Source organism: Crassostrea angulata, chromosome 8 (genome assembly GCF_025612915.1).
Source record: "Crassostrea angulata isolate pt1a10 chromosome 8, ASM2561291v2, whole genome shotgun sequence".
Taxonomy (NCBI): Eukaryota; Metazoa; Mollusca; class Bivalvia; order Ostreida; family Ostreidae; genus Magallana; species Magallana angulata.
In genome coordinates, this window is record NC_069118.1 from 45,915,628 (window position 1) to 45,939,476 (window position 23,849).

At 32.0% G+C, this 23,849-nt stretch overlaps 1 pseudogene; it reads right to left on the reverse strand.

The window, feature by feature from the left end:
• LOC128158714 (kinesin-like protein KIF28P) overlaps positions 1-23,849 on the reverse strand; it is a 74,072-nt pseudogene that overhangs the window by 9,506 nt on the left and 40,717 nt on the right.

Consider the following 23,849-nt stretch of genomic DNA (forward strand, 5'->3'; position numbering starts at 1 on the left):
GATTTTTAATCAACGCTCCTATGCAGTCACTCGGACAAACCGAAAGTGAAACAGTGTTTGGACCTCAGCACAAATCATTGCTCCTGACAAGACTTAGTTCTTGAAAATAATTGATGAATTCGATGTAATGTATGCTAAAGCATTGTTTTTCAAGGAAACTTATTTACAAATACCTTAAAAATAGTCAGATTTTAAATGGTACGAACAATTTAAATATGTTTTGTAGTCGTATGTATTCCTACGCCAGAGTTCAATATAGTATCGTTCAACTCGACGCTCGGCTGTCTCCGTAAACCCTTGTCGGAGATTTACGGTGTCAGCCGAGCGTTTGGTTTAACGAGACTAGAGTTCAATATTGCTTGGATCCATACAATTTTCGAGAAATATTTCTACCTCTGATACATAGTTTGATTGAATTAATCTTATCTTTAAATGTAATTTAACATGATTCATATGTAGCTGCAGAACTGTAGCTCTCCGGGAAAAAAATATTCACAGACCAGAGAGCTACAGGGCCACCCATTGAAAAAATTGTATATTTATTGCGCAGAAAAACGTGCGCTTGTTTTCGACTAATTCACCTTATTTATACGCAAAATCTGTGAAAACAATTAACACCATTAAATTCTTCATGCAATTTACTACTGATATCGCCTCTTTATTTGCCTCAGACTTTCTCCGAAACACGCTACCGACCTCGGAAAATCAAGTATGTTGAATTTACATCGAGATCAAGAGTCGCCATTTTTACATGTAAACAAAGTACACCACATGAATTTACGGGACTGGTGATGGTGCTTAAAAGACTATCCAAGGCAAGTGAAGAGACGATATCAGTGGTACATTGCATGAGGAATTTAATGGTACTAATTGTTTTCACAGAATTTGCGTATAAATACGGTAAATTAGTCGAAAACTAGCGCACGTTTTTCTGCGCAATAAATATACAATTTTTTCAATGGGTGGTCCTGTAGCTCTCCGGTCTGTCAATATTATTTTTCCCGGAGAGCTACAGTTCTGCAGCTAGATTCATATGGAGGTTTCTCGACATTCTAGTCGAAAAAGTTCAAAAATTCTTATTATAAAAATATGCGTAATTCAAATTACAAACTACGTATACATGTACTTGTCATGCAAAATAACATATCATTGATTTTAAAATAAATAAACATCGACAAAATCAACTCCCGTCAGTTCTTCATTACTTTGATTGTTTAAGTAATGAACAATATTCTACAGACTGTTGGTTAAAGTTCTTGCTTCCGTGATGTTTAAATGCCTCTAAATGCAACACCTATTCACGTATGAATTTACAATTAATTTACATAAGTAGTTCTAAAACAGTGATTTCTATGTTATCAGTGAAAATATATATTTCATAAATATTGTCAAAACACTATGTTTTACAGTTATTCAACAAAAAAGTTGACTTTATTATTAAAATCAAAACTTTATCAGTTATTTTTCAAGGATTATATTTTCATGCTCGTCGATCTAATCTCAACAATCTATTAGGTATTAGATACCAGTTTAAACCGGCTTAATAAAACAGCTGTTCTTGCTGTTACTAATTTATTCCCTCCGTTATCTGCAATTTAAATCGATTTATTTGAGTAAATAATTGATTTCATCAGTAAAGGAATGTAAATATAAGCATAAAATGATTTATTTTTGACGTCGTCGTGTCAATAACTGCCGTCAGGTGAGCAGACACATTATCATAACGCGCTAACACGCGTTATTCAATTTGTCTACTCACCTAAAGGCAGTTATCGACACGACAACGTCAAGAATAAATCATTTAATGGTATAATATAACACAAAATGTGCAAATTATTGTTGAAGGGCAAGCGTACATAATGTTTTACATAGGTGATACGCAATGCACTTTAGGCATTATGTTATCACAAAATTAAATGCCAGCGAAATTGTATTTGGTTTAAAAGCAACAAAATTTCAACCCAACGAAAATATGTGCTTCTACAGTAATTCATTCTTGGGCACATATGAAGTATTCAATGTTTACCTGTCTCCATTTTTTAAACGTTCATCTTTCTGTTCTAAACCGATTCTGATACCATTTACAGCAACTACGTTCTTTCTAAATGTTTGTAAGAACACTAGTCCTTCTGTATTACTGATTTGTCCAATTTTGCTGCAAAATTATTTGTTTAAATCATTTTTTAAAAAATTGGATAGAAAAAATATTCAGCCAAAGAAAGTTTGAATAAAAGATTGTCATACCCAATAGCGTTCACGTGTATGACTTCCTTTCTGTCCATTTCATCTGTCATTTTTCCTCCGACAATGATATGTTGATCTATGGAACGAAATATTTGGAAAATATTGTAAGTGCATTAGAATTTTAAATGTTCTCACTATTTTTTAAAAATGTTTACATCAAGTCTTTACATCATACCTTGCTTGATATAGACTCGAACCAATTTAGACAACATGTGATCCTCATTCAAATTCAGCAAGTGTGGAACTGTTGAAACTCGTTCATCAACAGTTGGAGTCAGCTCCTGATTAACTCAGATATATAGTTAAATGTATTGACTCAAATATAAAGTTAAATGTATTGTGCTACCAAATATCTAATTTGCTGATGGCTGATGAGACAAACAATGAAAATATCCAATTAATTGTGTCAATTGGTCCCTATTCCAGGATAAGAAAAGAATAGAATAAGTTCAAAAAAAATATTATGAAGACTATGCACTATACATATTCATGGGAATGATGTTGATTGTTTTCATAAACATTTGCGTAATCGCTCGGGTTTAATAGGTCGAGAAGCACTTTTCCAGCCGATTGTTTCTCGACGTAATTGTTTTATGGATTTTGAGATGATTGACAGTTTGTTATTGTCGTTTTTTTTAATTTATAGAGTGATCAGGGACCAAATGTAAAATGATGTACCTAGTAGAACTGCAAACGATTGGGATTTTCTTTTAATATTAATCTGTCTACATCTGCAAAATCAATGCTGAATACAGGATGAAAAATACACAAGATAAAGCTCAGAACTATATGTCTTTTCGTCGCATCCTGCATTAATCAACAAATGAAAGTCAAATTTGAGGGGTTTTTTATCACACTTAAAGAGTGTCATTAGATCTTGAAGTAATTATTTGAACGTTTCATAACTTCATTTTCATTTAAAAAGCGCCTAAACATTCAAACATTGATTGATAAAACACCTTGACATTTCAGAAATGTTTGGTAATGATTAAGAGAGAAAATAATTCCAAGTCGTTTTTTTTTATTCTTCTTCGTGGAATTTAGAACGATTTCATCAGAAGGAAAGATTTTTTTTTAATTTGGGTAGTTAATCCTTTAGAAATACCTCTAAAAGTATCAGGAGACGTTCGGCAAGATTACAAATATACGCAGCATAACATGTAACAGCTTCAATTGCATGTTACATGAAATAAAAAAAATCTGTTTATCTTATTTATGTGATAGATACGAAAATTTGTAAAGTAATATGTTTGCTTTCTATTATTATGAGGTCTTATATGCCCTTTACATGTATCAATGTAAAAATAGAAAATAGATATTGTACTTCTTTCAGAATTTATATTGTGTCATACATTGTTTAAATTCAATAGAAAGATTTGTTGTTTGTTTGGGTTTTTTTGTTAGTTTTAAAGGAAGGATTATTTTGTTTGAAATTGAAGAAAAGTTGGTATCCTTTTTGTTAAAGATATGTTTGATGAGAATGAAGGAATAAATCATATGCAATGATTACTTTTGTTAAAAAAAATATAAACAGTTGTCTATTTGTTCAAAAAAGTAATTTTTATTTATTTTTAATACTAGTAAATACAAAATTTTATTACCCAGAATATAAATCAATTCTTGTTTAATTTTTTTTTTTTTGCATACACTTCATCTTTGACAATGTACCTATATAGAATACCATTTTTACCAAAAATAAAAAGATCCTATGCAAGATATAAAACTAAACGTTTCGTAGAGGTACAATGTCACAGGTAACATCTACCAGTTCTTTCCTAATTATAAACGACTATTGTTTACCTGGCGTGAACTCGTGTGACGTTTTATAACCTTATTCACTTGATCGATGAAGACACTTGAATGAAAAATGTTGTCACGCAACATGTTAAAGAGCTATGATAATCAACGCATTGACAGACATATCACTCTATTTTACTAAGGCAAACCCATTATTTTCATCTTAATTCAAAAACAACAAACGGCTACAAACCAGGATGATTTTCCACGCTTATATTTTTTAGGAATAGCGACCTAATGCTTTTATCACTGTAACAGAAATGTGTCAGAACTATGGAAACTGTTTCCACGGTGAAATCCTTATTTTTAAATGATAAACAAATGCTGATTTTAGAAAATTCTCTGGTTAGGTATTCAAAGTTAAAAACAGTGTAATGAAATAGAATAAGATACATAACCCTTTTATTTAGCAGTGTATTTTGCCGTTTTTACTAGTGCTTTATGAACTTTGGTCTCTCGTTGTTATTTTCTTAATCAATTTCAGGGAGATCGATGCACTTTCAAAATGAAGTTTTGCCTTATAAAGAATTAGTCTGGTATATCTTGATCTCCAAAACTCATTTTTATTAGTGGTTTGTATGTCATTGTCCAAATAATAAACATATTTTTCCTGCATAAAACTGATTTTTCTAAGACTTTTATACTAGAAACCAAAATTTTTCAACAGCTTTAAACGGTTGTTTTAAAAACACCAAAATATCACAAAATGAGATATCAAGGGGTTAAATTGCCCACCTGAGCAACAAAGGTTTACACTTTACAAATATGTAAAATGTTGAACCCCCGTTGTGGCGCCATCCTGGATGGTCATGATTTGAATAAACTAGAATCACAACAATATAGAGATGATTTTGTAGGAAAAGACGAAAGTGCGAAAAGTTTACCATGACGACTAGAACGACTACGACAGACAACGGACACTTTGTTATCAGAAGAAAACTTAGCTCACTTGAGCTTTCGACTCAGACGAGCTAAATATATATAACCTTACATAAGTGTTTCATTAATTCTCTATGCTATCTAAGCTTTTTGTAAAACCTATCAGTATTTTGTATAAGGTCAAATTCCAGTTACGAAGTATGCTAGACTATGAATGAAAAATTCAGTGCAAATACGTTATTTTCTATGGATAATTTCTTAAGGGAAAAATTATAACAAAAAATTCCTTAATGCTATGCTTTAATCAATTTGCTTCAGATATAATCGTGCATTATAAAATAATATAGACAAAATACACACAATATGAATTCAAGAAAGATTTCCCTTGAAGACATTGCTTATTTTTTTTTTTTTTTTTTTTTTTTACAATTTATATCTATTTACCGTTTATGGAAAGCATATGCTGCAGACAGTAATATTATCAAAAGATGTCTAAAAGTGAATTTTACAGCCAGTACTACATGTACATGCCTTAATATTATTTGATCACATCACCTGAATCAAGTTTTTTTAGTTTATCACTAGATATTTTTTTCTAAAGCATTGTTATCGAACAAAAAATAAAAAAAATGTCTAAAGGTGAATGTCAGTAGTTAGTATTTGCATAAAATAATATTATTACATGAATGGTTTATGGTGAATGCCAACAGGCAGTGCTTTCTCTCTGCAATATGATTAACAATGTTTACAACAAAAATTATCTAGCTAGACAAACATTTATTTTATTTTTATTTTTGGAGAAGTCTTTTAGCCATGAATTGACTTAATCGAATACCAACTGACTTTGTCAGACTTATTCTTTATCCAGATTTTACAAAGTAAGTATGGCGATATAGTTTATTTCAAAGGGCTTGGGGGCAATATTGACACTCATTTCTACTCTAATTTTTGAAGCAAAAATGTTATTCTTTAACATAGTTCGCTATTTGGCAACTTGTCCCAGCATTTTTAGATTAAGAGGTTCAGGCTGGGTTTAAATGTATCATTGATGCTACCATTTAAGGGGTATAAAATAATCACTTCTCTATTTATTTTCTTAGGGACATAAAATGTTATTTTGAAAACTATGGTGCATTTTAATTTTTAAAAACCTGCTTGAACCTATCTCTACCTAAATATGTTCTACCATTTAAATTATTGTTGTAAGAATAAGTGTACAATTCTTCTTAAATATATTAGTACTTCAATTAGACTTATAGACTGTAACTTGGTTGGGCCAGGCGATCTCGCAATAAGACAGATTCAGATGCCTGCCTGTCTGTTTGCTTGCTCTCTCTCTCTCTCTCTCTCTCTCTCTCTCATTGTTGCGTTTAAAATAGAACAGAGTAGCTTATAGTTAAATCCGCGATGTTATGCATGTAAATTAGTCGATGATACACAGCATTTGTTAGTTTGTTGTGAAATGGTTAAAAAAGACTTGACAACAATTTTGAATTTTCGGCGTCTCACAATTAAATGGAAAATTATAGTCCTAGGTTTTTATAACGATAATAATATTATGGAATCATGTTGAACAATCTGTTATGTTTTATATGTTTTACAATTTACAGATATAAAATGTAGATGATGAGATTTTGTCGAATAGATACTTTATACAGAAACTAAAAATAAGTCTTACCTTACAAATGATGTTTTGAAATGTGGAAGAAAATAACATCTAATGTTAATTTATTTACTATCTTAAGAAATTATTAGTGATTGGAATGTTATTTTTTTAATTTATGATGTACAACTTTAACATCATTTTTTTTTAATAAAAGAAAAAAGATAAACAAAATAATAATAATAATAATAATAATAATAAATGAAATTTTATACAGAAATCTGTTTTCTTAAAGTGTTTTTTTCTTTTTTGGGAGGGGGGGGGGGGGTGATTTTAATTTTCTCCTATGCAGTTACTCTCTAAAACCGAAAGTGAAACAGTGTTTGGACCTAAGCACAAACCATCACGCTAACAAGATCTAGTTCTTGAAAATATTTGCTTTTTTTCGATGTAATGTATGTTGAACCACTCCTTTTCAAAGAAACGTATTTATAAAAACCTACAAAATAGTCAGATTTTAAATGAACAGTTTAGATATTTTTTTAAGTCGTATGTATTCCTACGCCAGAGTTCAAGATAGTCTCATTCAACCCGACAGTCGGCTGTCTCTGTAAATATCCGACAAGCAGAGAGTCATTCTATATTTAGAAGTCACGTCATCAAGCTATCACGTGACCTGATGTACACATTGGCAGAAAGTTTCTCTTGCTTGCCGGAGATTAACAACGACAGCCGAGCGTCTGGTTAAACAAGAATAAAGTCCAATATTGCGTGGCTCCATATCATTTTCAAGAAATATTTTGATGATTCTTATAAGGTTTTCTCGGAATTCTTGTCGGAAAAGTCCAAAAATTCGTATTATAAAAATGTGAATTATTCAGATTAAGATTGGAAACTACTTGCCATGCAGAATAACATATCGTTGGTTTTAAAATGAATAATAATTGATAAAATCAACTCCCGTCAGTGCTTCAGTACTTTGATATATGGTTGACGCCAGTAAAGGAAAAAAAGCAATGTCGCATTCATTTTAAACCGGTCCAGAAGTATTGTTTTAAAATAGATGATATGACAATATTTTTAAAGGTACTTACCTTACTGCCGTTGAGTGTTTCTTGCAACTGTAATTATTTATGCATCTTATAATAGATCCCGTGAAAATAAATCTATTGCATCAAATGCATTTTAATATAAATTAATGAAATGATGAACAAGAATTATGTATAAAATATATCAATATAAAAAGATATTCGTGAAGGTTCCTTTATTTTTGATACTCTTTTTAGTTTGCATTGTATGGAAGAAAACATTAAAGAAAACAAAACATATAAAATTGATGAAAAGGATTCACAATAAAATTAAATCTAGCCTATAAAAGTAAAAAGAAAACAAATGTATATTGTACACGTATATCTTTTTTTCTTCAGATCAAAGCACTTAGATTATTGTTGAAATTACAATGAATAGATACATGGAAATACCTCTCTTCTAAGTCTCTCTATCTCTACAACAAAATAAACCAGATTTGATAAAAATATCAACAAAATCATTTAACATCACATATAATCGCTAAATGTGTCTGTATGGATCGTGAATGTATAGGTATTTGATTTATGTAAGGTAGCAAAGTTAAACAGATACAGATTTCATATGTAATATTTTAAGCAATAAATGAAAAGTTCTTGATTCCTTTGATCCTATATTACAGCGGGTCGTGCAGACAACCTGAATACAGCGTGTTTGTGCGGTATGATAATCTATGTGCCAGAGCTGGTGTGTTACAGGATCGACGATATCCAAAAATAAGCAATACTTATATTTCTGTTTATTTTAAAGTTTATCTGTGTAACATTGCTTTAAAGCTATTTTATAGATTCTTTGTAAGGGATATAAATATAGATGGAAGAGCCACAAAACACATAATTTAGTTTTAATTTTTCGGAAAAAAACTATTTGGTGAGATCAATTAGATTTCGCTTATTTTTCAAAAGCATACATCCAGTTGGTTATATGATTTTGAAATTCATTTTTAAATATAACAATATAAATCTATGCAAAACGCGTGGTGATGTTTACTTGTGTCCATACGTTATGATCAGGTTTGACGTGTGTTATTGAAAATTGAATGTCAAAGATTTTCAATGCAAACATAAGGGGAAATATGCACTAAATAAAAATATAGCGAGTTTAATCACTAGAAACTTAATATAATGTATCCGATATAGTTAATATGAATAACTAATTTTACTACCAAATCATTATTATTCTATGTTCATAAATTGTTTGAGATTTAGGTATGTTAAATGTTTTACCTGACTTTAATTGTTTAATTATGTCGTCTTTTTCAAGTTTTTCCTGGGTGACTTTATTCAGTTGGGCTTTTGTGACTTCAAGCTGACCAATCAGTGCTTCTACCTCAGGGCTAAGCAAGGCTTCAAATTTGTTTTTCTCGCATCTATTTTTAATTCTGCTAGCTTCAAGAGCTGAAAAAAATTTCTGATCAATAAATTTATTTTCCACTTTTACTTTTACTTAAATACTTAAGGTTATCTTTTAAATGCTATTTTGTTACCGATTTGAATAGAAAGTGTCTTATTAGCACGTTTACCTTTTATGGTCAAAATTATCGTATTAATTTCTTTTATATATATATATATATATATATATATATATATATATATATATATATATATATATATATATATATATATATAACGTAAACATTGATATTTTCCATTGTAAAAAAACATCCAAACGATGTTGTATAAATGAATAACTAATGTTTTAATTCAATGCTAGATAAATATCAATTAATGTCATAAACAAGGGAACATTGAAGCTTATACATGTGTTTTCATTAGCCATTTAAATGATTGAACTGAACTATTTTTAAAATAAGTATCATAAATGTTGAGTGGTGCATTTTTAGCCATAATTGATTTATTGTAGATGTACACTTTAATACTTTGAGAGTGTAGTACATAAAAATTTTACTGAATTAAAAAAAATCTCCAAATAGCTGAATAAAACAAAACATTGCAAGAGTGTTAAGTAGGCATAATCAATTTCAGCTCAAGGCATTTTTTCTCGCAAATTCCCATTATGTTGTATAATATAAATTTACACATTGCTTACGTGAGTACCTTGCTTTAAATTTGCTGACAAAAGTCTTAATCATGACGTGAATTATTATTAATTAAAATAAATATTATATTCACATTTTATGAATAGTACACTATTTAATATTTATTAAATTGAAGTTCACATTTTAATTTATAAAGCTAAGCATACTAAACATGAAAAGCCTTTGATACATATACATAAGAATAATCAACATAAACCAGAGACATAAATAGCAGATATTGGAAACTCCGCCATTAGCATGTTTTGTTGTTGAAAATTGGTACGGGACCAACCATACTTTGAGAACTACATTTTAGTATATGGAGATACTGATCTTAAACCAAAAGTATATTGTTTTAATGAGAAGTGTGCATAGCTTTTTGAAACAAAAAATTAAAAAATAAGATTAATATATAAAAAAAAAAACATATTGGGCAGCTATAAAACATCGGCGAAATTTCGGACGACGGGTAGCCTACTGCCTCCTAAAATTCCTCTTTTAATATAGTTTATATGACATAAACTCATGGAGATATACTATTTTGAATGTTTTGGCAATAGGTTTTAGCTGTTTATATATGATATGAATGTTAATAAGAAAGATATACTGATTTAAACTCGGAACTTTTTACAATAGGGACCGCAGGATTTCGCGAGATTTCGATCAGTTGCCAATCTCTGTAATTTACGTCTCTGCATAAAAGATCGTTTTATAAAGATAATGAAATTGAACGTATACCATACTGAAGAGTGCTTTTTGTTTCTTCTAAGTGTTGGTCTAATGGGCTAACCGTTGCAACCTTTACAAATTAAACAATAAAATAATAAAGATATTGTATGCAAAGAAACATAGTTTTTTCTATCCATGTGAAATGGTGACAGTATTTTTAAATATTACCCCCCCCCCCAAAAAAAAAGGAATATTACTAAAAAAAAAAAAGGGTTGCAAAAGAATTTTTTTAAATGACATTGACTTTTTGACTCAAAATTAATCAAAATTAATCAACAATCTGTTTAAAATGGAGTCGACTTTATTTCCTATATCACATTAACAAACTTGTAATAAAAAAGAAGAAAAAAACATGTGATATTAATTTTTAAATAAACTCAACTAAGTATTCTCCTTATATAAATAAGACTAGGCGGTACAGTCAGTGATAGTTTGACATTTTTTTATACTTGTGTACAAATCAAAATTAAATTAGAAAAAAATGATTGCATTTAGCGTACAACACATGAATGAGGCGCTCTGTGGGAAGTCAAACAAAAAAACCAATTAATGAAAAAGCTCCACCAATTCAAGAGATATGAAGAACTTCCTACTATTTTACATTTCTCAACGACTCAACTAATGCAGCAATTTACATAAATTAACAGATTTGTAACGCACGGGTGGGATTATCGGACATAAGAGGTCATCAAATTGTTAACTTTGAATACAAATACATATTTTTATACATATTTACATACATATATCTCTGTTTTCTCACCATGACTGTTTTGCTATTTCCTCCAAGAGAATCTTTCAAAAGCATCGTAAGGTTTGAGTTCCTGTATATGTGTGCTGCATTTTCACAAAAGAAGAAACAAAATATTACGATAATACGTTGTAGTTTTAACATTTGTGTAAACCTTTTCAGCTTTCAGTAGTAGTTACCCCATACAATAGTATACAATTATTTAATGCTTGAGCAGTCAATAGACCAGAATATTTTCCCGAGGTGCAGGGAACAGCTCAGTACGATCTATTGCCCGAGGCCAACTGTTCAGGCATTAAATAATTGTTTTATTACCTAATTCCTTTTTTAGTTTTCCCGGTTTACAATTGGCATATTGCAGATGGTTTCCGTGCCATTATGCAATATAATAAGATTTTTTTTTTATCTTTTACATGCACCAAACTTGTTGCATGCATTACAACATCTCAATTTAATATTAGTTTACACAAAGAAGGAGGAGTCTTCAACCAATTAGATTTTAAATAGTCTTTTACCTTATATGAGGCTTTAAAATTGTTGAATATTTGATACTCCATTTTGATAACATTGAATTTGGTTTCACTTAGTACTAAAAAAACGTATATTTAAAGGAATATACATTCCCTGAGAAAGGATATAACATTATAACATACATGTACACGTTGCCGGTCCAATAGATCACAGTCTATTGACCGGCGGTCCAGTAGATCGCAGTCTATTGACCGGCGGTCAAATAGATCGCAGTGTATTGACCGGCAGTTCAAAATAGACGCAAATATTTAATTTGTAATAAAACAACAAAATCTTCTTGATTAGGTAATAATGTTGGTTATGTACAGATACCCGATGAGCGTGGTCATAATGACACGAGGGAGCGTAGCTTCCTAGTGTCGGGTATCTGCACATAATCAACAATGTAATAAGGGGTAATTTACTTGTATCATAATTTACGATTATTCATTATATCTTATTATCAAAGTTATCGGAAGTGCACTTAACTGTAAACAATAAGGTGCCAATGCGTTTGTCTTTTAATGTACATTGTACTCCATGAATTTTCAAAATGATTTTCTATCCCCGACAAACATTACAATAATTCTTAATTTCTACAAAAAAATCATAGACATAATGAATAGATCGACTTCTCATTGGTATATTTTTATTTTATATGCATTCATTTTTCGACTTATAGTATCGATATCTGCTACAACGAATTGAACTTATTACATGTAACACGATTTCATACTTAATAATAATAATAATAATAATAACTAGACACGATCTCGTTGCGAGCAACGAGGAGGTCTTCCGTCCGATTTTTAGAAGAGGAAATGACCTTGCCTTTTATCTTCATCAACGAAACATATCAGGAAATGCAGATGTGATCTAAAAGAGCGATGGATGAAGGATTATACACCCCGTTGGATCCCTAATTTAAAGGACCAGCCCCATTTTATTTCATATCAAATTAGGTCTTTTGACCTAATAACAGGTCTAATGACCTGTAATAAAAAGAAACCGAAGAAAAAAAAGAGGGTCTGCCTTTGTAAACGGAAGACCCTAATAACAATAAGAATAGAAAGGTCGTCCGCTTAAGACGGAAGACACTAATAATAAAAGACTGTTTTTGTCTAAATCTTAATTGAAGAGTGTTTTTCAACTTGTACTACAGTCCAACAACCCTTTTATGCTGAATATTTTAGTTAGAAAATTAAATAAAAAGGAGAGAAAGAAATAGAGAGAAAGAACAAATCTTGGCTCCGGGGAGATTAGAACACACAGCCTTTGCAGGTGTCTCAAAACATGGCTGACGCAAAATTATTCCCGTATTTGTCTTTGAATTTGGGACGTTTCCGCCCGGGAGAGGGGCTGAATTTTTGTATAAGATGAAAAACAACGTGTAAGATGTCCGACTATTCAGGTTTGGTAACCGTGCGAGGTCATTTAAAATACTGATGCGTGTTTGTGTCTGGAGGGGGGTGAAAAGACCCAAGCTTGATTTTCGTCTTCAATAAATTCGAAAATAAAATTTTGAGGTGTGGATCTCGGATTCGGTTAACAACAATTAGGGGAAGTCCTAAAACAATGACTGATGCATTTTACCCATGTATTACGTGTATAAACTTCGGAGGTTTTTCTTAATCCCGACAGGCAACAGATTTGTATCAGTATATAGACATGCACAAAAATAAGAAAAAAAGTATACCATCTTTCATAACAATGACTTTTTAGCGTTGACTTCCAATCAGTAAGAAGACTATCATTAAACAATGCATTCAAAATTATTTGAATCCATAGACATTATCCCGAAACTTGATATAAAATATGTCATTTTTTTGGACGCCAATGTACATTTAGCTTCTATCCACTTTACTCCGTGTTACCTGTACTAGTTCTTATTCAAATGCTAAAACATTTGTACTTTAGAGAGAGAGAGAGAGAGAGAGAGAGAGAGAGAGAGAGAGAGAGAGAGAGAGAGAGAGAGAGAGAGAGAGAGAGAGAAAGATTACAGTATTTTATAATGTTCAGGAAATCAATATATAAGCAACCTAGGTCAATAAACGCATGTATACATGCATGTGTGTATCTATATATGGGATTAAATACTAAGCAGTCCTCCTTTTTAAGCCGAGTAGAATAACGTGGGTGCAATGCTAAATGTTGTGAGCATACAGTCATTGAGATGGCGGCATTTCTTTAATGCCTGCAAAGCGATCCAGCGAACTCTAATGCGGTCGAACTGCATGGGCACTTCGGCGGCATGTCTTTGATGTCGGCGATGCAAAGAGCGTCGGAATTTAGAGAGCTGCTGACAGAAAAGAGCTAGATATTTGTCCTGATAACAATGCCGCTGTATTTTTTTTATTTATGACAAAAATAAAACGGAAAACATTCAAATTCATCATTTTAAAGATAAAACCATTAATCAAAACTCAAATAAGAGAAAAAAAAGATTCGGCACTCAGGGACTGAACCCGGGTCGCCTTGGCACAAGTCCACCACTCTAACGACTGAGCTACGCGGACCCTCGCTTCAGAATTTTGGAGTCCAAAATCTCAAGAATGCATGGATTGATTTTAAAACGAATTTCATATTCAGAAGTTTTAAGAGCGTCTCTATCGAATGAAAAAATAAAAAAAATTCAAATCCAAAAAATTAAAAAATTAAGGTTCTTCATTTCCTTCCGGTGACAACCGGAAGTGACGGCGGACGTTCGGATATGCAAAGGGCACTGCGGCCGTTTACTCTCTACCTTCTCTGAAAATTTCAAAGTCCTATCTTGAATACTTTTTGAGAAAAATCGTGAACAAGCAAAAGCATAAAATTTTTAATATCTCGGTACCGGAAGTGACGACTAGAAAAATCTCGTGTAATTTTCTTACAAATTTTGTCATGAATAAGATCTGAAAGTTTCATGAAAATCGGCTGAAGCGTTTTTGAGTAAACGTGACAGAAAAAAAAATAATAATAATAACTAGACACGATCTCGTTGCGAGCAACGAGGAGGTCTTCCGTCCGATTTTTAGAACAGGAAATGACCTTGCCTTTTATCATCATCAACGAAACATATCAGGAAATGCAGATGTGATCTAAAAGAGCGTTGGATGAAGGATTATACACCTGTAGGATCCTTAATTTTAAGGACCAGTCCCATTTTATTTCATATTAAATAAGAGGTCTTTTGACTTAATAACAGGTCTACAGTGCTGCTATCCTGAAAGTTGACAAGGATAGGATAGGATAGGATGCAGGATGCACGATACATGATAGAAATATAAAAGTTAAGTTCTATCCTATCCTATCCTATCCTATCCTGCATCCTGTAGCCAATCAGATTCGAGTATAAATTTCAGAGTTATTTTGCGAAACGAAAATTGGCTTAACAATGTATTTTCAATGTCAATTTAATACGTTTAACAAGTTAAACCATTATAGAATAATTATTATATCAAGAACGCGGTGAATAACATTGATGCGCGCTAAAATGTAGGCGCTACATCTTTGTCAATTCGTACGCAAGTAAGGAGTTACTGCGAGAATTCGATGCAACATTTGACAATGTCAGAAATAGATTTCTGTATATCCTTCACTTAAAATCTGCAAAGTATTAAAGCTTGAATTCATAAACGTCCAATTCGGCATTTTAAAAGATAAACATGTTTACAAGAAACAGACATTGCTTCACGTTTCATATAATTTCTTCGATGCCCAAAAACAGGGACGCATATTTCTGTCCGATATTGACCTGAACATATCGAAATAATAAATGTTAGCTAGCTATAAATGCTTAAGAATTTATACTTTAAAAATAACTCCAAGTGGTTTAACTATAAACGATATAAACTTCCTAAAGGAATTATTTATTTCCAGATCGTGTTTACATTTATCGCCGAACGAATCGCTCGAATAATGATAATTACGCTCAGTTATATATGATAACAAAATAATTTGATAAAAAAATATGTGACTAAATAGTTCCTCAATAAGTGTATCGGAGTTATTTATCTGTTTTTTAAGCATAAATATAATAAAATCAAAAATCGAATCGCTTACTTGTTTGTTTACGTTATTGTGGCCATCTCGCGTACGATTTAATTTTACCGTAGCACAGGTAAATAAGTTATCCCGCTCGAAGAATATTCGGTTTTACGATTTAATTATTCATTTTGAGTACTACATCATTTAATTCTTAAATTTCGTTTCATTTAACTTGCATTCCTATATATTGAAGGTATGGGATAGGATAGGATAGGATAGAGCTTATTTGCAGGATAGGATGCAGGATACAGGATATAGGATAGGATAGGATAGTTTTGTCAACTTTCACGATAGCAGCACTGTAATAACCTGTAATAAAAAGAAACCGAAGAAAAAAAGAGGGCCTTCCTTTGTTAACGGAAGACCCTAATAACAATAAGAATAGAAGGATCTTCCGCTGAAGACGGAAGACCCTAATAATAAAAGACTGTTTTTGTCTAAATCTTAATTGAAGAGTGTTTTTCAACTTGTACTACAGTCCAACAACCCTTTTATGTTGATTATTTTAGTTAGAAAATTGAATAAATAGCAGAGAAAGAAATAGAGAGAAAGAACAAATCTTGGCTCCGGCGAGATTAGAACACACAGCCTTTGCAGGTGTCTCAAAACATGGCTGACGCGAAATAATTCCCGAATTTGTGTTTGAATTTGGGGCGTTTTCGCCCGGGAGAAGAGCTGAGTTTTTGTATGAGATGAAAAACAAAGTGTAAGATGTCTGACTATTTAGGTTTGGTAACAGTGCGAGGTCATTTGAAATATTGACGCGTGTTTTTGTCTGGAGGGGGGTGAAAAGACCCGAGCTTGATTTTCGTCGTAAATAAATCGAAAATAGAATTTTGAGGTGTGGATCTCGGATTCGTGTAACAACTATTAGGGGAAGTCCTAAAACAATGACTGATGCAGTTTACCAATGTATTTCAGTGTTGAGAATTTTTGTTCGTGTCGTTTACTATTATGTTTGACTGTTTTATTTCAGCAGGATTGATAGAATCTTTATAAAAATAGAAAAAACGAAATCAGTAACACGTAAATTTATTCGGTAAAAATTTGATGCAGTAATTTCCACAGTTCTAACATTCATAAGTAGTTCACACGCTATCGTAGATTCAGACTAAACGGAAAAAAAGAAATATACATGCAACAGAAATATTACGCGGCTGCACAGGGGCCAAGTCCATTTCAACATTAATTTCAATGAAACCATAAATAAAGAAAGAGGTCGAACTCTGACCCAGATAGAAAACTTACAGCTCGCTTCAAAATCCTAAAAAATCAATTAATCTTTAAAACACTCGCAACGTGCATGTATTTTTCATAAAAGTAATGTCTGAGATACACTCCTGCCGAATTTTAAGTTGATGGGTCTTACAATAGGGGAGATATACGCATTATTCTCTCGAAGTCGCCAGTTTATTTTTACTCGGACATTTACCGGTCCAGAGCTCACGATGGGATTTTGCCTATGACAACAGCAGTATTGCAACAAGTCGAGAAACATTTGCAATAATCTTTTAAAATCTTACATCAAACGCAATTTATGGATTTACTTTTTACTTTTAAAGTTTTCACAAATAAAATATATAAAATGCCATAACATTTACATGCTAAACACTACGTATGTATGACGAGAGAGAGAGAGAGAGAGAGAGAGAGAGAGAGAGAGAGAGAGAGAGAGAGATTAATCAGAAATCGATTTGATCAGAGACATAAATAACATTTACGTCTCTGATCTGATAAAGAAATTTATAATTGTTTTATCTGCTTTTTCATATGAATTATATTTCTTTTTTTTCTCAAGTTTTTCTTTGCCGACAATAACTGCATAATAAAAAAATTCTGGTAAGTCAGCAAATAAAATAACCTACATCATTAAAAATATAGAATGATTATTTATTCCCCATTTTCCCGAATCCAAACGATACCCAAGTGTTATGTCTAAATGACCAATGTTAAGCATTCAGTTGATAATAAAAATCGTTTTTTTTTAATCCCAGACAGTCAATAGATTTGTTATTAAATCATTGAACAGTGAATTTCAAAAAATAACATCCGTAGACAATATCTCGTAACTAGAAAAAAATACGTATTTACTTTTTTGACGTCAAATGTACATTAGACTCTAGCCTCATTACTCCATGTTACCTGTAGTAGATCTTTGAGAGAGAGAGAGAGAGAGAGAGAGAGAGAGAGAGAGAGAGAGAGAGAGAGAGATTTTAGTGTTCAGGAATTCAATATAAACGCAACATTTGTCAATAAACGCATGTATACATGCATACATGTACATATCTAAATGTTTGAATAAATACAAAACAACCTTTCTTTTTAAGCCATGTGAAATACTAAAAACGTTGGTGCATTGCTAAATGTTGTGTGTATACAATCATTGAAATGGCGGCATTTCTTTGATGCCGACAAAGCGATCCAGTGAACTCTAATGCGGTCAAACTGCAGGGGTGCTACGGCGGCATGTCTTTGATGCCGGCAATGCGACAATCGTCCGAATTTAGCGAGTAGTTGACAGAAAAGAGCTCTATATTTTTACTGAAAAAAGCTGCTATTATTTTATTTATGACAAAAAGAAAACGGAAAACATTCAAATCCATCATTATAAAGATAAAATCGTTAAACAAAACACAGTTAAGCAAGAAAAAATAATCGGCACTCGGGGACTGAACCCGGGTCGCCTGGACACAAGTCCACCACTCTAACGACTGAGCTACGCGGACTCTCGCTTCAGAACTTTGGAGCCCAAAATCTCGAGAATGCATGGATCGATTTTAAAACAGATTTCATATTCAGAGGTTTTTAGAGTGTCTCTATCGAATAGTATCATAAAAAAAAATTCAAGTTCAAAAAATTGAAAAATTAAGGTTTTTCATTTCCTTCCGCTGACGACCGGAAGTGACGGCGGACGTTCGGATATGCGTAGTACACTGCGGCCGTTCACTCTCTACGATCTCTGAAAATTTGAAAGTTCTATCTTAAATACTTTTGGAGAAAACTTGTGAACAAGCAAAAACATAAAATCTTTAATATCTCGGGACCGGAAGTGACGACCAAAAAAATCCCATGTACTTTTCTTACAAATGTTGTCATAAACAAGATCTGAAAGTTTTATCAAAATCGGCTGAAGCGTTTTCGAGAAAACGTGGGAGAAAAAAAAATAATAATAATAATAGAGGAAAAGAAACAAAGCAAAAACAATAAGGTCTTCCGTTTCCAACGGAAGACCTTAATAACTAGACTCTTGTTGCTATAGCAACAAAAAGGTCTTCCGTTCCTCATGTATAAATCTGCACAAAAATCCAGTTATCTTGTAAACAGAAAATGGATATATGTACATTTTGTCTTTCCTCAAAGTTTGGATGTTCAAGTTTTCGTTAGTTATAATATCTCGTTGAAAAAAGGTTTTTATCTAGGGTCCGGAAACGAACAAACGGAATAATTAAAAAAACGGAAAGTAGATATGTTAGTTCATTTACCTACGTACGTTACTGTTCATCACATTGAGTAAAATGTTTTTAAAAAAGTTAAAAGTTTTAAAAAAAGTTCTATTGCTTTTGATCATTTCAAGTATTAACCGGAAGTGACGTAGGACCCAATGAAACCCGTTAAACACATGTTCAATCAATGTCCAATATCTATATAAGTCTTGATCTATCACAGTTTCTTGTGGGTACTTTGTTATTAAAAAAGAAGGCTACCTGAGATATTTGAGATGTCTCACCGGAAGTAGATCTTTTTTTTTACCATGTGTAGATGACTTTTTGTATTTCTATAGCTAAAATGTTACTTGAATGCTAAATAACCAAAATATTTTTAAAAATATCAAAATTGGGTGTACTTTCTGTGACGACCGGAAGTTACGCCAGATAAAACAAAATAGTGTTAACACATGTACATACATAGGTCTATCATCGCACAAAGTTTGGTTGTTCAAGTCGTTACCGTTTTTGAGATCTCGTCGAAATAAGGTTTTTGGTCTCTGGACAGGAAACGGGCAAATGGAAGTGTTCAATGTAAATTGTATTCAATATTTCTTGTACACTTGCCTTTTGTACATTATTTTTCATTTATCTAACTTAAATATATCAAAGGAAAACAGTTAAACTGATAAACAGCTCGATTTTTTTAACTCTTCCGGTATGGACCGGAAGTGACGGAAGACAAAATGAAACCGGTTAAACACATCTTCAATCAAATGTCTATCATCCATGAAAGTTTCGTGTCTTTATCGCTTAGAGTTTCTGAGATCTTGCGGGTACAAAATGTGTTTTAAAAAAGCTTCCTGAGATAATTGAGATATCTCATCGGAAGTAAAAAAATTTTGTTGATATTACATCGCAGAGATTTCCTATGTATAGATTTATTCTTATATATTTATTCTATTGACAAAAAATTTGATGCGTAAAAATAATTATTTTTTAAGTGCTTCCGGTGACGACCGGAAGTTATGACGAACAAAACAAAAGTGTTTAAACACATCTACAGCTATAGGTCTATCATCCCACAAAGTTTGAATGTTTAAGTCTTTACCGTTTTTTAGATCTCGAGGTGACAAGCTTTTTGTCGCGGGACAGGAAACGGACGACCGGAAGTGAATTTAGAACATTTTTAATTAAAATCCTCTTGATCTTTTTATTTTATGTCATTCCTGAAAATTTTATAAAAATCCACCAAGACATCTCTGAGAAATTCACGAGAGAAAAAGGGGAAAAAATAATGATAACTAGACACTTGTTGCAAAAGCAACAAAAAGGTCTTCCGTTTTAATATACATGTATCAATTCAACTGTAAGACATTGCTTCTCTCACATAGAAAAAAAGTGGATATGATAATTATTGTGAATGATATTTCCGAACTCTTTTCTGTGTGGACCGGATGTGACGGAAGACAAAATGAGACCGGTTAAACATATCTTCAATCAAATGTCTATCATCCATGAAAGCTTTGTGCTTTGATCACTTATAGTTTCTGAGATCTCGTTTGTACAAAATATGTTTCAAAAAAGCTACCTGAGATATTTGAGATATCTCACCGGAAGTAGAATTTTTTTGTTGAGTTAACATCGCATAGATAACCTATGGATAAATTTATACTTATATACTGTGGAATCATTAAAATTCGTGGGGGCCAATTTTCGTGGATTGCTTAAATTTCACAGGTTTGTGGGGACGTAATTTCGTGTATTTTCGTATACATGCAAGAGGAATATGACTTTATAGCTCTCATTTATTAATTCGTGGAGGATGTTAATTCGTGGATGAGAGGTACCCACAAATTCCACGAAAATTGAGCCACCACGAAATCTAATGATTCCACAGTATTTAATTTGTGGAAAATGAATTTATTGCGTGAAATAACTATTTTTGAAGAGCTTCCGGTGACGACCGGAAGTTACGACGAACAAAACAAAAGTGTTTAAACACATTTACATACACAGGTCTATTATCGTACAAAGTTTCGTTGTTCAAGTCTTTACAATTTTTTAGATCTCGAGGTGACAAGGTTTTTTGTTGCGGGACAGGAAACGGACGAACGGATATGAATTTTGATAAAATGAAAAAAACCTCCCTAGCGTTTATCATTTCCTAGTATTCCTAAAAATTTCAAGGAAATATATCCAGTCATCTCTGAGAAAATCGGGGAAAAAAATAAGAATAATAATAAGAACTAGACTCTTGTTGCTATAGCAACAAAAAGGTCTTCCGTTCCTCATGTATTAATCTGCACTTAAAAATCCAGTTATCTTGTAAACAGAAAATGGATATAATGTATACATTTTGTTTTTCCTCAAAGGTTGGATGTTCAAGTTTTTGTTATCTATAGTATCTCGTTAAGAAAAGAGTTTTATCTCGGGACCGGAAACGGACAAACGGAAGTGATTAAGGAAATTAAAAGTAGATATTTTTAGTACATTTACCTACGGAACGTTACTATTCTTCACATTGAGTAAAATGTTAAAAAAATCTAAAGTAAAAAAAAGTCTTCTGCTTTAATGCTTCAAGTGAGAACCGGAAGTGACGTACGACAAAATGAAACCCGTTAAACACATGTACAAACAAATGTTCATCATCCATATAAGTTTGTTGTCTTGATCTTTCACAGTTTCTGAGATCTTGCGAGTACTTTATGTTTTTATAAAATAAGGCTATTTGAGATATCTCACCGGAAGTAGATTTTTTTTACCATTTGAATATGACCTTTTATATTTCGTTAGCTTAAATGTTACTTCCAGGCTAAGTAAACAAAATAATTTTTAAAAAATCAAAATTTGGTGTACTTCCTTTGACGACCGGAAGTTACGCCGGATTAAACAAAATAGTGGTAACACATGTACGTACATTGGTCTATCATTCCACAAAGTTTGGTTGTTCAAGTTGTTACCGTTTTTTAGATCTCTTCAAAATAAGAATTATGTCTCGGGACACGAAACAGACAAACGGAAGTGCTCAATAAAAATTAAATTTATCATTTCTTGTTTACTTGCCTATCTTATATCATTATTTATCGAAATAACTAAAACTATCAAAGGAAAAAAGTTAAACTGACAAACAGCTCGATTTGTTTGAACTCTTCCGGTGTGGACCGGAAGTGACGGAAGACAAAATGAAACTGGTTAAACACATCTTCAATCAAATGTCTATCATCTATGAAAGTTTCGTGTCTTGATCGCTTATAGTTTCTGAGATCTCGCTGGTACAAAATGTGTTTTAAAAAAGCTACCTGAGATATTTGAGATATCTCACCGGAAGTAAAAAAAAATTTGTTGATATTACATCGCAGAGATTTCCTATGTATAGATTTATTCTTATATATTTATTCTATTGACAAAAATTTGATGCGTAAAAATAATTATTTTTGAAGTGGAAGTCGACCGGAAGTTATGACGAACAAAACAAAAGTGTTTAAACACATCTACAGCTATAGGTCTATCATCCCACAAAGTTTGAATGTTTAAGTCTTTACCGTTTTTTAGATCTCGAGGTGACAAGCTTTTTGTCGCGGGACAGGAAACGGACGACCGGCAATGAAATCAGAACATTTTTAATTTAAATTTTCTAGATCTTTTTATTTTTTGTCATTCCTGAAAATTTTATAAAAATCCATCAAGACATCTCTGAGAAATTCACGAGAGAAAAAGGGGAAAAAAATAATAATAACTAGACTCTTGTTGCTATAGCAACAAAAAGGTCTTCCGTTTCTCATGTATTAATCTGCACAAAAAACCAGTTATCTTGTAAACAGAAAATGGATAAATAATATATAAGTTTTGTGTCTTGATCTATCACAGTTTCTGAGATCTTATTTATACTTTGTTTTAAAAAAAGAAGGCTATCTGAGATATATGAGATGTCTCACCGGAAGTAGAACTTTTTTGACCATGTGTAGATGACTTTTTGTATTTCTATAGCTTAAATGTTACTTTAATGCTAAATAACCAAAATATTTTTAAAAATATCAAAATTTGGTGTACTTCCTGTGACGACCGGAAGTAACGCCGGAAAAAACAAAATAGTGTTAACACATGTATATACATAGGTTTATCATCCCACAAAGTTTGGTTGTTCAAGTCGTCACCGTTTTTGAGATCTCGTCGAAATAAGATTTTTGGTCTCTGGACAGGAAACAGGCAAACGGAAGTGTTCAATGTACATTTTATAAAAATTTTCTTGTATACTTGCCTTTTGTACATTATTTTTCATTTATCTAACTAAAAATATCTAAGGAAAACAGTTAAACTGATAAACAGCTCGATTTGTTTGAACTCTTCCGGTGTGGACCGGAAGTGATGGATGACAAAATGAAACCGGTTAAACACATCTTCAATCAAATGTCTATCATCCATGAAAGTTTCGTGTCTTGATCACTTATAGTTTCTGAGATCTCGCGGGTACAAAATCTATTTTAAAAAAGCTACCTGAGATGATTGAGATGTCTCACCGGAAGTAGAATTTTTTTGTTGATTTAACATTGCATAGATGACATATGTAAGGATCTATACTAATATCTTTATTTTACGGAAAATAAATTAAATACGTAAAAACAAAAAAAAATGAAGTGCTTCCGGTGACGACCGGAAGTTACGCCGAACAAAACAAAAATGTTTAAACACATCTACAACTATAGGTCTATCATCCCTCAAAATTTGGATGTTCAAGTCTTTATCGTTTCTGACATCTCG